This window comes from Balaenoptera physalus, assembly GCF_965194825.1.
Source record: "Balaenoptera physalus genome assembly, chromosome: 6".
Lineage (NCBI taxonomy): Eukaryota > Metazoa > Chordata > Mammalia > Artiodactyla > Balaenopteridae > Balaenoptera > Balaenoptera physalus.
In genome coordinates this window covers 72,488,855-72,501,136 of record NC_138885.1, presented here as the reverse complement: position 1 = coordinate 72,501,136, position 12,282 = coordinate 72,488,855, and the positions used below count along the sequence as shown (strand labels likewise).

The 12,282-nt window shown below is 36.7% G+C and overlaps 1 protein-coding gene across 10 annotated transcripts in view; it reads left to right on the top strand.

The window, feature by feature from the left end:
* ZNF385B (zinc finger protein 385B) overlaps positions 1 to 12,282 on the top strand; it is a 317,869-nt gene that overhangs the window by 170,261 nt on the left and 135,326 nt on the right. For 3 of the 10 annotated variants that reach the window (XM_082466734.1, XM_082466746.1, XM_082466733.1), the window contains exon 1: positions 746 to 2,282. The exons of the other annotated variants lie outside the window; for them this stretch is intronic. The gene's annotated coding sequence lies outside the window, so the exon portion shown is untranslated. Of the gene's footprint in view, positions 1 to 745; positions 2,283 to 12,282 lie in introns of those variants that run through there. 10 annotated transcript variants of the gene reach the window in all.

Sequence of the window (12,282 nt, the reverse complement as noted above, 5' to 3'; positions counted from 1 at the left end):
TGCTGCTAGTGGGGGTACAGTAGGAAGTGAGGAACATATTATTGGGAACTAGAAGAATGGAGATCTCTGTTACATAATGGCAAAGCTAAACGGAATTGTGTCCTTCAGTTATGTAAAAAACAGAACTTGTAAAAGATGTGCTGGGATATCCTACTAAGGAGAATTCCAAGCAAAATGTTGAAGATGTGGCCTGTTTCTTGCTGCTTAGAGTAAAATGCAAGAAGAGAGGTGTAAATTGAAAGATGAACTATTAAACAAAAAGGAACCAGGGCATGATAACTTGGGAAATTCTCTGCCTATTCAGATGAGAAGAGATGCTAAAATTAAGAGATTGCCTTAGAAAGTGTGGCATATTAAAGAAAAAAAAAAAGCCAAGGGTATGGCTGTACAAATCTTTTCCATAACTTTAAAAGACTGAAAGATCAGAGTGTTTGGTCGTAAGAGATTAAGGTTATGCCTCATAGATCTTCTCAACTAAATTAGAGGTCTTCTAGGAATCTGTGTGGCCCTCAGCCATCTCAACAAGAGCCAAAGGTAGAGAAGGGATTATCTCAAAAAAATTTGTGGGGCTTCCCTGGTGGCGCAGTGGTTGAGAATCTGCCTGCCAATGCAGGGGACACAGGTTCGAGCCCTGGTCTGGGAAGATCCCACATGCCGTGGAGTAACTGGGCCCGTGAGCCACAAGTACTGAGCCTGTGCGTCTGGAGCCTGTGCTCCGCAACAAGAGAGGCCGTGACAGTGAGAGGCCCGGGCACCGCGATGAAGAGTGGCCCCCGCTCGCCGCAACTAGAGAAAGCCCTCGCACAGAAACGAAGACCCAACACAGCCAAAAATAAACAAATAAATAAATAAATAAAGACTGATATTACCTGTTTAAAAAAAAAAAAAAAATTTGTGGATGTAGCTTCTTTCTAATGGAGAGCATTGCTGTGCCATCCACAGAAACCCACAAAGTTTTTAGGACAATTATATCAGCAGAGACACTACCAACTTGGATGGAAAGAAACAAGAGAGTACAAAATGAAAGGAGGCTATTGGAGTCCAAAATTCTACTTACAGGAAGCAGGCTAATAAAACCACTCAGCTGCAAACATATGTTACTGTTCATGAAAAAGGGAGGATGACTCAGAGGGCGGACCTGATAATCCAGGCCAGGACTGAGAGCCTCTTGATAAGAGTCCGCATCTTGATTTTGACCTTGTCAGATTCTAAGCAGAGAATCCAGTCAAGCGCACTCAAACTTCTTATGTATGGAACGATGAGATAATAAATGAGTGTTGTTCTAAGCGAACAAGTTTGTTGATAATTTGCTAGGTAGCAATAGAAACCTAATACAGATTTTAATAACTAGATTCTCTAAAAGATTCTAAAGAATTTACTTCACACAGTTCAAAAGAGAGAACAAAGTAGTTCCTAGAGAGTTTTCTATATACTCCTAAACTGTTCGCAAAAGATTTGCTTTGAAAACACTTTTTTAAATGCTATATTATCTATATGGTTTCTATGGAAATGTAGTTTTTAAGCTTTCCAGGAAGGAATAAAGAACGCTGATGCAGCTGTTAAACAACCCACAGTGTCCCCCACAGGGGCCTAACTATTTAAATAAAAAGGCCTACGAAAGCCATTTTACTTAAAAAAGCGAAATTCTTTGTTATGCAAGTAGTAAGAAAAGATCAGATACTTAAAGGATGATTTTTCCTTTGAATCGTCCTAATTACAGATTTTAAAAAATTTTTAAATAATTGTTTTCACTTTTTACCATCTAAGTTCTCTGTTCAGTGATTAATGTTAAATTAAATGAAGATAAAAATCAGGTTATTATTTTTCATTGACATTTATCTTATGCTTACATAAAATTTGTTTTATCATATTATCATAGATCCGCAGCCCGCGAATCATTTCTAACTTATAGTAAGAATTCACCTGTATCACCTGAGACAGCAGCTTTGCATCACAGTATGTATAAGATATTGCTGTCCTGAGATGAGTGCTACTTAACAAGCATTTTTTGGCATTGCATCTCCTCTTTAACTGAACTGGCTTCAAAAATACTAATGTCAAAAATAACATCAGCTTACAGTGGGCTTGCAGCAATGATGGTAGTTTTAGTAACTGAATCAACCTTAGGCCAGGTGCCATTAGCTGGCTCAAGTCATATGTTAGGGTATTATTATCTGTGACTTACACTTAGAACACTGGGGCTTAGATGTAGGCAGTCACAAAGAAGTCTAGAAACAAGTGGTGGTGAACAATCTCTTCCCTGCTGTAACATACGCAAAAAGGTAGGTATTATAAAGTGTATATTGATGAGCTGACAATGACTAAATGAGCATAGCTGCCATTTGAGAGCACTGGATCCTTTACAATAGCTTTGAGCATTGTTCATTAATGAAAACTGATGGAATTAACCACCTCTTATTCTAATATTTATTTAGATTTATTTGTGTTACTGCCAAATTAAGTTGAAATGAGAGCTGCTTAATAACAATAATAAATTAATCTAAACAAAATACTAACCTGTACTAGTAGGCTAAGGGCTCAAAGGAAAATGAGAAGCAAGTAACTCAGGCAGCAAAGTAACTTTTTTTTTTTAACCTTTGCTCTCTTCTAGTAAACAGTCTTATTTTCTTTGGTCTTTTTGTCCTTTTTTGCCAGCTTTTCCTTTTCAAAGTTAAAAGAAGTATGCCTGGTTGTTTTACTTCCACCCCTCCCTTTCCCATCATCACTTATGTGACCTGGAAGTGGAAATTGTAATTTGGAGAAGGTGACTACTACACCTGTGCTCTTTAACTTAATGAGAGCAGAAAGGTTATGAAGGAAGATGGCTATAACTAAGGTGATCATTTATCCCAGTTTGCTTGGGACAGTTCCAGTCTCTGCCTATTAATAGCCTCTCCTTTCATTCTCAAAACTCCCCTGGTTTGAATGGTAAATTATGTAGTCACCCTAGCTGTAACTAAGCTGGGCTAAGGAATGGTATAGAAAAATGTATGAACTTAAAAAGTGATGGTAGTTGAAATTTTGGGAGAACCAGGTTATGTTAGTGTCTTATTAATAACAGCAAGGACAAATTGCCTTTCCTGACACTGGGGTCTCTGTGTACTCTACAGAACTTTGTTATCTTTTAGAAGTGTTTTCAAATATTTAAGCAATTATTCTTGTTTATATGCAAGAAAATTGAACTACCCAGGTTCTTGTAGAATAAATGAGGGGATATTTTTCCATTCAATAATTTAAAAAATATTCCTAATAAAAATTCTTATTGAAATTATATGTTAGAAATATAAATGGAGTTTTAATAAAATGGATTCATGATGGATTTGTAAAATAATTTTCAAGGACATTATTGTTGCTGATAATTTTGGGTAAAGAAAAAGTGTTTAAATGGAAAATATTTAAAATGCTCAGCAAACAGGATAAAATTAATAGAGTGGTGTCTTTTTCAGATAATTTAATATTCTTTTTCATATATAATTTCTGAAGGCTATTTTTTGTTATACTTCAGTGTTTAATATAGTTTAAAGAAAATGTTTCTTGCCCCAGACCAGGTTTTCATTCCCATTGGTAGCAAGTAATTCATTTTTATCATAATTTAAAGCAATATTAATATTTTGGAGAAATTTAATTGAATCCCAGACAAGTTATTTCCTTTGTCTCCCCTTCTAATGATAACTATTTATGGTGGGTTGAATAAATAAAGCTCACTGCAAAGACTTAGTTTTAGAATCCCCAAGTAGGTTGTAATACACTACTCCCACTTGAAGATTCACAGTGTTTACTTATAATATACTTAATATAAGGTTTTAGGGAGTTTTCAGAAGGCATTAGAGCCTGCTACCAATAAAAAAGAAGACACGGAGGAGTAAAATATCTGCTGATTAGAGCTGCCAAAAAACCTTCCATAAGCAGTTTAGTCAAACCCCTTTCAGTTAGAGCCCACATACTTTCAGATTAATATTTTGTTACCTTGTTAATAATTAACATAATGCAACAACCCCATCTGGACCATGAAATGATAAGACATAATTCCGAAGAATTTTATGGTATATTTTTATGTAAAACAAAATTATCCAGCAATCTTATAGGGTACTTTTGTTCAGTATTCATTTTCCCAGTTACTAAAGAGTTACACTTTGACAGGATGAAATTTGCTGTGGAATTCTGCTTTTGTAAGCATATAACAGGGGGTTAATCACAATGTCATACTTTCATTCTCAGTTTTTTAATGAGGTAGACTTACTGCCAAAGTAAAGCATTCTATAAAAATGTGGAGCTCGTGTAATGATCGTTTTGATTGAATTGTGTGTTTTAGCCATCCAACTTCCTGAGACTATTAAATTACAGTGGCCAGTGCTATACTTATGAGTTAATAAAATGGCAGTTATTTAAGGAAACAGCTTTTTTTTTTTCCCAAGTAGACATTATGTTTGCCTGTGTGAACAACTAGAGGAACAGGATGTAGAGATCTACATGTTTTCCAGAAGATAATGAAAAAGGGAGGAAGAGCAGAGAAGGAGAGAGAGATCTGCCAGTCTCAGATTTGTCTCATTTTTAAGGGCATTCATAACTGTTTATTCCTCATAAATGGGATATACACAGGTTTCAGTGATTTAATTTTTGAAAAGGTATTGTTCCTGCCCAATTTGTCATCTCAAAACATCGTAGTACTGCTAACACCACTACATTTTCTCATTATGGACCATGAGACAGGCTCTGGGCCTTGTTTTCCACTGAGGATAAAGAAAATAAGCTGAGATTTAGAGTCCCTGGAGCGGAAGGGACCTTGGGGTCCAACTAACCTTATGGAATGGACCTGGAGGGAAGACTCAGGTTCAGCCTAACAACTCTGACACTTGATAAGTCACTGAAAGGCTCTGCCTGTGCCTCAGTTTATCTGTAGAGGACAACCCATGCATTCCATCATGTCCAATTTATGAGGACAAGAGAGAGAATCTATGTGAACCCCAAGGGGAACATATTCTTAGCGTTAAGTAGGCAGAGCGAGGGATGAGTCAAAGCAGGAGGGGAAGGGCCAGTTGCTTTACTCTCCACCCTAAAGCCCTAGCAGGTGCTGAGATCACCATTGGATAGAACAGTCTTGAGGTGCTTCTAAAAAATTAGCCCTGCTTAGAAGGGATTAAGTTAAAGCTTCACCAGGGGAGCAACTTTTTAGGGATGATTAGTATACAGAGTCTTTTAAGAAGGTTTATAGGAAAAGTTTTAGCCAGGCCAATTCTCTGCATCCCACTCCATTCTGACTGTCTCTTTGGGAGTCATATCCCCCTAAGCCCTTTAATTGCTGTCTATTTTCCCAGTCAACAAAGAATATGTTCTACTCAAAGTAAAACATCTTCTAATAAAAATGTTCACGTTTTTCCTTAATCCAAGAACCTGGGGGAAGCTGAAGAAATTTCATTTTGTAACCACACTATACAGATAATATAGAAATGACTGAATGAGGATTTTGAATTGTGTGGAACAAATAGGAAATATACAGTGGAAAGAATAAAAAATACTAGCATAAAAAATTTCATATGATTATAAAAAGAGTTTCTAAGAACTTGAATATATATGATATATGTGTGTCTGTATATAGGTATAAACATATGTAAATATATAAATATATACTTTATATTACAAAATATATATACTTTATATAAAATATATAAATATATACTTTATATATATAATATTTTAATATAAAGTATATATTTATATTTTGTTCTTGTGGGGAATGAGCCACTTTGGGACTGAGATATTTTATCTTTGTTTTCGGGGTTTTTTTCGAATTTTATTTATTTTTTTATACAGCAGGTTCTTATTAGTCATCAATTTTATATGCATCAGTGTATGCATGTCAATCCCAATCGCCCAATTCATCACACCACCCCCACCCCCCCGCCGCTTTCCCCCCTTGGTGTCCATACGTTTGTTCTCTACATCCGTGTCTCAATTTCTGCCCTGCAAATCGCTTCATCGGTACCATTTTTCTAGGTTCCACATATATGCGTTAATATATGATATTTGTTTTTCTCTTTCTGACTTACTTTACTCTGTATGACAGTCTCTAGATCCATCCACGTCTCAACAAATGACCCAATTCCGTTCCTTTTCATGGTCGAGTAATATTCCATTGTATATATGTACCACAACTTCTTTATCCATTCGTCTGTCAATGGGCATTTAGGTTGCTTCCATGACCTGGCTATTGTAAATAGTGCTGCAATGAACATTCGGGTGCATGTGTCTCTTTGAATTATGGTTTTCTCAGGGTATATGCCCAGTAGTGGGATTGCTGGATCATATGATAATTCTATTTTTAATTTTTTAAGCAACCTCCATACTGTTCTCCATAGTGGCTGTATCAATTTACATTCTCACCAACAGTGCAAGAGGGTTCCCCTTTCTCCACACCCTCTCCAGTATTTGTTGTTTGTAGATTTTCTGATGATGCCCATTCTAACTGGTATGAGGTGATACCTCATTGTAGTTTTGATTTGCATTTCTCTAATAATTAGTGATGTTGAGCATCTTTTCATGTGCTTCTTGGCCATCTGTATGTCTTCTTTGGAGAAATGTCTATTTCGGTCCTTTGCCTGTTTTCTGATCGGGTTGTTTGTTTACTTAATATTGAGCTGCATGAGCTGTTTATATATTTTGGAGATTAATCCTTTGTCCGTTGATTCATTTGCAAATATTTTCTCCCATTCTAAGGGTTGTCTTTTCGTCTTGTTTGTAGTTTCCTTTGCTGTGCAAAAGCTTTGAAGTTTCATTAGGTCCCACTTGTTTATTTTTGTTTTTATTTCCATTACTCTAGGAGGTGGGTCAAAAAAGATCCTCCTGTGATTTATGTCAAAGAGCGTTCTTCCTATGTTTTCCTCTAAGAGTTTTATAGTGTCCAGTCTTACATTTAGGTCTCCAATCCATTTTGAGTTTATTTTTGTGTATGGTGTTAGGGAATGTCCTAATTTCATCCTTTTACAGGTAGCTCTCCAGTTTTCCCAGCACCACTTATTGAAGAGACTGTCTTTTCTCCATTGTATATCCTTGCCTCCTTTGTCATACATTAGTTGACCATAGGTGTGTGGGTTTATCTCTGGGCTTTCTATCTTGTTCCATTGATCTATGTTTCTGTTTTTGTGCCAGTATCATATTGTCTTGATTACTGTAGCTTTGTAGTATAGTCAGAAGTCAGGGAGTCTGATTCCTCCGGCTCTGTTTTTTTCCCTCAAGACTGCTTTGGCTATTCGGGGTCTTTTGTGTCTCCATACAAATTTTAAGATTTTTTGTTCTAGTTCTGTAAAAAATGCCATTGGTTATTTGATAGGGATTGCATTGAATCTGTAGATTGCTTTGGATAGTATAGTCATTTTCACAATATTGATTCTTCCAATCCAAGAACATGGTATATCTCTCTATCTGTTTGTACCATCTTTAATTTCTTTCATCAGTGTCTTATAGTTTTCTGCATACAGGTCTTTTGTCTCCCTAGGTAGGTTTATTCCTAGGTATTTTATTCTTTTTGTTGCAATGGTAAATGGGAGTGTTTCCTTAATTTCTCTTTCAGATTTTTCATCATTAGTGTATAGGAATGCAAGAGATTTCTGTGCATTAATTTTGTATCCTGCAACTTTACCAAATTCATTGATTAGCTCTAGTAGTTTTCTGGTGGCATCTTTAGGATTCTCTATGTATAGTATCATGTCATCTGCAAACAGTGACAGTTTTACTTCTTCTTTTCCAATTTGTATTCCTTTTATTTCTTTTTCTTCTCTGATTGCCGTGGCTAGGACTTCCAAAACTATGTTGAATAATAGTGGTGAGGGTGGACATCCTTGTTTTGTTCCTGATCTTAGAGGAAATGGTTTCAGTTTTTCACCATTGAGAATGATGTTTCCTGTGGGTTTGTCGTATATGGCCTTTATTATGTTGAGGTAGGTTCCCTCTATGCCCACTTTCTGGAGAGTTTTTATCAAAAATCGGTGTTAAATTTTGTCAAAAGCTTTTTCTGCATCTATTGAGATGATCGTATGGTTTTTATTCTTCAGTTTGTTAATATGGTTTATCACATTGATTGATTTACGTATATTGAAGAATCCTTGCATCCCTGGGATAAACCCCACTTGATCATGGTGTATGATCCTTTTCATGTGTTGTTGGATTCTGTTTGCTAGTATTTTGTTGAGGTTTTTACATCTATATCCATCAGTGATATTGGTCTGTAATTTTCTTTTTTTGTAGTATCTTTGTCTGGTTTTGGTATCAGGGTGATGGTGGCCTCATAGAATGAGTTTGGGAGTGTTCCTTCCTCCACAATTTTTTGGAAGAGTTTGAGAAGGATGGGTGTTAGCTCTTCTCTAAATGTTTGATAGAATTCACCTGTGAAGCCATCTGGTCCTGGACTTTTGTTCATTGGAAGATTTTTAATCACAGTTTCAATTTCATTACTCGTGATTGGTCTGTTCGTATTTTCTATTTCTTCCTGATTCAGTCTTGGAAGGTTATACCTTTCTAAGAAGTTGTCCATTTCTTTCAGGTTGTCCATTTTATTGGCATAGAGTTGCTAGTAGTAGTCTCTTAGGATGCTTTGTATTTCTGCGCTGTGTGTTGTAACTTCTTTTTCATTTCTAATTTTATTGATTTGAGTCCCTCTTTTTCTTGATGAGTCTGACTAATGGTTTATCAATTTTGTTTATCTTCTCAAAGAACCAACTTTTAGTTTTATTGATCTTTGCTATTGTTTTCTTTGTTTCTATTTCATTTATTTCTGCTCTGGTCTTTATGATTTCTTTCCTTCTGCTAACTTTGGGTTTCATTTGTTCTTCTTTCTCTAGTTCCTTTAGGTGTAAGGTTAGATTGTTTATTTGAGATTTTCCTTGTTTCTTGAGGTAGGCTTGTATAGCTATAAACTTCCCTCTTAGGACTGCTTTTGCTGCATCCCATAGGTTTTGGATCGTCGTGTTTTCATTGTCATTTGTCTCTAGGTATTTTTTGATTTCCTCTTTGATTTCTTCAGTGATCTCTTGGTTATTTAGTAACATATTGTTTAGCCTCCATGTGTTTGTGTTTTTTACGTTTTTTTCCCTGTAATTGATTTCTAATCTCACAGTGTTGTGGTGAGAAAAGATGCTTGATATGATTTCAATTTTCTTAAATTTACTGAGGCTTGATTTGTGACTCAAGATATGATCTATCCTGGAGAATGTTCCGTGTGCACTTGAGAAGTGTAATCTGCTGTTTTTGGATGGAATGTCCTATAAATATCAATTAAATCTATCTGGTCTATTGTGTCATTTAAAGCTTCTGTTTCCTTATTTATTTTCATTTTGGATGATCTGTCCATTGGTGTAAGTGAGGTGTTAAAGTCCCCAACTATGATTGTGTTACTGTTGATTTCCTCTTTTATAGCTGTTAGCAGTTGCCTTATGTATTGAGGTGCTCCTATGTTGGGTGCATATATATTTATAATTGTTATATCTTCTTCTTGGATTGATCCCTTGATCATTATGTAGTGTCCTTCCTTGTCTCTTGTAACATTCTTTATTTTAAAGTCTATTTTATCTGATACGAGGATTCCTACTCCAGCTTTCTTTTGATTTCCATTGGCATGGAATATCTTTTTCCATCCCGTCACTTTCAGTCTGTATGTGTCCCTAGGTCTGAAGTGGGTCTCTTGTAGACAGCATATAGATGGGTCTTGTTTCTGTGTTCAGCAAGCCTGTGTCTCTTGGTTGGAGCATTTAATCCATTCACATTTAAGGTAATTATCGATATGTATGTTCCTATGACCATTTTCTTAACTGTTTTGGGTTTGTTTTTGTAGGTCCTTTTCTTCTTCTTGTGTTTCCCACTTAGAGAAGTTCCTTTAGCATTTGTTGTAGAGCTGGTTTGGTGGTGCTGAATTCTCTTAGCTTTTGCTTGTCTATAAAGCTTTTGATTTCTCCATCAAATCTGAATGAGATCCTTGCTGGGTAGAGTAATCTTGGTTATAGGTTCTTCCCTTTCATCACTTTAAGTATATCATGCCACTCCCTTCTGGCTTGTAGAGTTTGTGCTGAGAAATCAGCTGTTAACCTTATGGGAGTTCCCTTGTGTGTTATTTGTTGTTTTTCCCTTGCTGCTTTCAATAATTTTTCTTTGTCTTTAATTTTTGCCAGTTTGATTGCTATGTGTCTCAGTGTGTTTCTCCTTGGGTCTATCCTGCACGGGACTCTCTGCGCTTCCTGGACTTGGGTGGCTATTTCCTTTCCATGTTAGGGAAGTTTTCGACTATAATCTCTTCAAATATTTTCTTGGGTCCTTTCTCTCTCTCTTCTCCTTCTGGGACCCCTATAATGCGAATGTTGTTGTGTTTAATTTCTCCCAGAGGTCTCTTAGGCTGTCTTCATTTCTTTTCATTCTTTTTTCTTTGTTATGTTCTGCAGCAGTGAATTCCACCATTCTGTCTTCCAGGTTACTTATCCGTTCTTTTGTGTCAGTCATTGTGCTATTGATTCCTTCTAGTGTATTTTTCATTTCAGTTACTGTATTGTTCATCTCTGTTTGTTTGTTCTTTAATTCTTCTAGGTCTTTGTTAAACATTTCTTGCATCTTCTTGAACTTTGCCTCCATTCTTTTTCTGAGGTCCTGGATCATCTTCACTATCATTTTTCTGAATTCCTCATCTGGAAGGTTGCCTATCTCCACTTCATTTAGTTGTTTTTCTGGGGTTTTATCTTGTTCCTTCATGTGGTACATAGCCCTTTGCCTTTTCATCTTGTCTATCTTTCTGTGAATGTGGTTTTTGTTCCACAGGCTGCAGGATTGTCTTATCTTTGTAATAAATAACTGGATAATTAGAAACTCTCCGAAGTCTCATTAAACCTTAACTTTCTAGGATTGTGGTTACCATCAGTCATCATAAGTAAGTGTGTCAGGTAGAGCATTTATCTAAAGGGAAAGCTGAAACATCAAATAATATTTATGTAGTAGTAAACATGTAAAATTCTTTGAAGGAGACAGAAAGAGAATTTTAAAAAGAGAAATAAAGCTACTATTTATTGAGCACTACCACATTCTGGATGGAAAAATAACTGTAATAATAATAGCAACAACAATAACAGTCACAGGTAAAATGGGTGCAGGTAAAAGTCTCAGATACCAGGCTTTGGGCTTGACGCCCATGTACACATTGTCTCATATCTTACCGTGAAACAAATCCTAACATAATCCCCATCTTACAAATGAGAGATCTGAGACACAGAGAGATTCACTCACTTGCCAAGGTCTACTGAGGCTGTGAAGCATGAGTTGAAACCCCAGCTGTCTGTCCCTAGGGTCTGTTCCCTCTCTCACTGAATTCTGACAACCCTGGAAGATGGGCATCATCCACTAATGTACATATTAGTTTCCCCATTACAGGGGGAGTTTAGGTGACTTCTCTAGGGTTACACACAGATTCTACAGCAAGGATGTTAACCCAGCCCTTTTTAAACACATGCTTGGGGCTTCCCTGGTGGCGCAGTGGTTAAGAATCCTCCTGCCAATGCAGGGGACACAGGTTCAAGCCCTGGTCCGGGAAGATCCCACATGCCATGGAGCAACTAAACCCGTGCGCCACAACTACTGAGCCTGCACTCTAGAGCCCGTGTGCCACAACTACTGAAACCCGCACGCCTAGAGCCTGTGCTTTGCAACAAGAGAAGCCATCACAATGAGAAGCCTGCAGACCGCAATGAAGAGCAGCCCCCGCTCGCCGCAACTAGAGGAAGCCCGCGCACAGCAACGAAGACCCAATGCAGCCAAAAAATAAATAAATAAAATCTAAAAAAAATTAAATAAACACGTGCTTTCCACTGTACTGTGCTAAATTTACCCCCTTTAGAATTTTTTTACTTGAGAGATTAATGAACGCTGAATTGGATATCTGACTATAATTAGATGTGCCTCACAAAAGAAAAATCAGCAGATCAACACTAGGTTTCACACTAGCTATAAATATTCACATCACAGTAACATCCTCTTTTTCAAATTGACCCGTTACATAGCTTTCCATAGGAATCAGTTCCTATCACTGAAATGGGACAGTTTCACAATTCTAAATGTGCTTGCATTCCAGTGACTAAACTGATGGTGTCTCAGTGACATTTTTCTTTTTATTCACAGAGCTAGTAAGGTAAAGTGAGCCTTGGTTAATTATTTCTAAATTCTGGGACCCTATAGAAAACACTCTCCATGTATCGTTCAGTTTCAGTGGAAATACACAAATAGGAAATAGACATATAATCTGGGCTTCGACTGGGG